The sequence below is a fragment of the Homarus americanus genome, unplaced genomic scaffold (genome assembly GCF_018991925.1).
Source record: "Homarus americanus isolate GMGI-L3 unplaced genomic scaffold, GMGI_Hamer_2.0 scaffold16836, whole genome shotgun sequence".
Classification (NCBI taxonomy): domain Eukaryota; kingdom Metazoa; phylum Arthropoda; class Malacostraca; order Decapoda; family Nephropidae; genus Homarus; species Homarus americanus.
In genome coordinates this window covers 242,371-245,000 of record NW_024720513.1, presented here as the reverse complement: position 1 = coordinate 245,000, position 2,630 = coordinate 242,371, and the positions used below count along the sequence as shown (strand labels likewise).

The window sequence follows — 2,630 nt, the reverse complement described above, 5'->3', positions numbered from 1 at the left end:
AGAGAGAGTTTGTTGACGGGAAACTTGACCTCATGGCGTTGTAGCTACTGGCAATGTCATGCAATTCCCTTTCTCCCTCTCTCCTCTCCGCTTCTCCTCCTTCTCTTCCTTCCTTCTCCCCTCTCCTCCTCTCTCCTCTTCCCCCTCTCCCTTCCTCTCTCCCTTCTTGTTCTACCTCTCTCCCTTCTCCCTCATTCCTCCCTCACCCAACACGAAGACCACGCTTGACCTTGTTGTGAGGGAGGGACGGAGGAAGGTAGGGTGGGAGGGAGGGAGGGAAGGAAGGGGGGGGGTTGATGAAAGACAGGAAATTAGAAGAGAGGAAGGGAGGAGATGGGCTGGGCAGGTGAAGGGACTAAGGGCTGGGGGCTGGGAGAAGTCAGGTGTGAGGTTGACGTCATGGGGGGTGGGGGTGAAGTTGACATCTTATTTCAGGTTTTGTGGGAATACGTCGTGTAAGGGAGCTGAGAGAGGCGAGGGGGGGGGGAGGCACCGCTGTGACGTAATGCTGTGGTGCTGTGACGTAATGCTGTGGTGCTTTAATGAAAATGATGATGTTAATGACTGTTGGGAATACTAATGACGATAATGATGATGACTACAGTGACTAGCATGCAACACCCAGACACGAATCATGGGGTGAGTGACACAGAGGACGCCATGAGTGACCAGCGTGTGAGTAACCTGTGTGTGGGTGACCAGCGTGTGAGTGAGTGTCCGGTGGGGTGAGGGATGAGTGGCACAGAGGGCGCCATGAGTGACGTGTGTGTAAGTGACCTGTGTATGAGTGAGTGTCCGGTGGGGGGGGGGGTGAGGGATGAGTGACACAGGGCGCCTTGAGTGACCTGTGTGTGAGTGACCTGCTGATAGAGGTTCGTTCCCTGGAGATCTTTAAGAAGTGTCCCGTGTGAGTGTTGATAACGCGTTGTTATTGTGGTGGTAGTTGTGGTTGTTATGGTTGTTATTGTAGTGGTGGTAGTTGGGATTGTGGTGGTTGATGGGATTGTGATTGTGGTTGTTGTGGTTGTTTGATGGGATTGTGGTTGTGGTAGTTGGGATTGTGTTGGTTGTTGTTGTTAGCTGATGGGTGTCCACTATACCTCACTGTCATCACAACACACACACACACACACAAGGCAGTGACCTCTCTCACACCAATAGACTAACTAGACTTTCTCGTGTCCACATGGTCGTTAATTGAGAGAATGAGGTAGTTTTTAGCGTTCTGTAAACCAGCTAATTGACGCATCAACTATATACGGTGTGTGTGTGTGTGTGTGTGTGTGTGTGTGTGTGTGTGTGTGTGTGTGTGTGTGTGTGTGTGTGTGTGTGTGTCGCTGCACCACAACACACAAGGACACACACACACTCTCTCTCTCTCTCTCTCCAACGTTGGTGGGGTGATGGTGGGGGTGACACACACACCAACAACATGGCTCTTCTCTCCACCTTTCTTTCTCTTCCTTCTTCTTCATCTAACGATAACGACCCCCCAACCCGCCACTAACGACTTTTAACCAGCCACTAACGAGTAACGGCCCTTCAACCAGCCACTAACGACCGTTCAACCAACCACTAACGAGTAACGGCCCTTCAACCAGCCGCTAACGACCCTCAACCAACCACTAACGACCTTCACCAGCCACTAACGACCGTTCAACCAACCACTAACAAGCAACGGCCCTTCAACCAGCCGCTAACGACCCTCAACTAACCACTAACGACCTTTTAACCAACCACTAACGACCGTTCAACCAACCACTAACAAGCAACGGCCCTTCAACCAGCCGCTAACGACCCTCAACTAACCACTAACGACCTTTTAACCAACCACTAACGAATAACGACCCCAACTAGCCGCTAACGAACCAACAGCGGTAGCGATAAGGCATTAACGAGGCGCGAACGGTCTCTTGGGAGGGGGGCGGGGGTCGTCACACTCCCTGGGGGGATGGAGGAAAGGAACCACTGTAAAATAGTATAGAATTGTAGGTTAGATAGGTTGTAGATAGGTTAGGTTAGATAGGATAGGGATAGGTTAGTTAGGTTAGGATAGGTTAGGTTAGGTTTAGATAGGTTGTTAGGTTGGGATAGGTTAGGTTAAGTTAGGATAGGTTAAGTTAGGTTAGGATAGGTTTGGTTAGGATAGGTAGGTGGAACAAGTTGCAACGTGTTGTTTTTGTGGTGGTGGTCACTGGGACATGAACTAACTTATTGTTGTGGTGATTGGAACATGAACTAACGTGTTTGTTGTTGTTACAGGTAGAGGGCGTGGCGGCGTGGGCGTGGGAGAATATGGTCTCTGGCAGCCTGCCAGCCACGCAGGTTACGAGCCTGAGAGAGCACTGTACCATAGTCATAGTACTGCGTGGTACAGTGTGTGGCCAGTGTGGTACATTGTGTGGTACAGTATACAAAGTGTGTGTAGTAACAGTGTGGTGGTACATTAGGGTACAGTGTGTGTACAGTGTAGCAGGGTACAGTGTGTGGTACAGTGTAGGTACAGTGTGTGGTACAGTGTGTGGTACAGTGTAGGTACAGTGTGTGGGTCCTCAGGAGTGACCAGGCCTGAATCCTTTGCTGGGGTGGTACAATTTATTTAGAGGGTCGCTTGTGTCAGGTGAACCAAG

General features: G+C 50.5%; 1 long non-coding RNA gene across 1 annotated transcript in view; it reads left to right on the top strand.

Annotated features, from left to right (window-relative positions):
- LOC121860554 overlaps positions 1-2,310 on the top strand; it is a 24,003-nt gene extending 21,693 nt beyond the window's left edge. Inside the window, exon 3 of the long non-coding RNA XR_006087889.1 lies at positions 2,269-2,310. This is a non-coding gene — a long non-coding RNA (uncharacterized LOC121860554). The remainder of the gene's footprint in view (positions 1-2,268) is intronic.
- Positions 2,311-2,630: the final 320 nt, after the last annotated feature.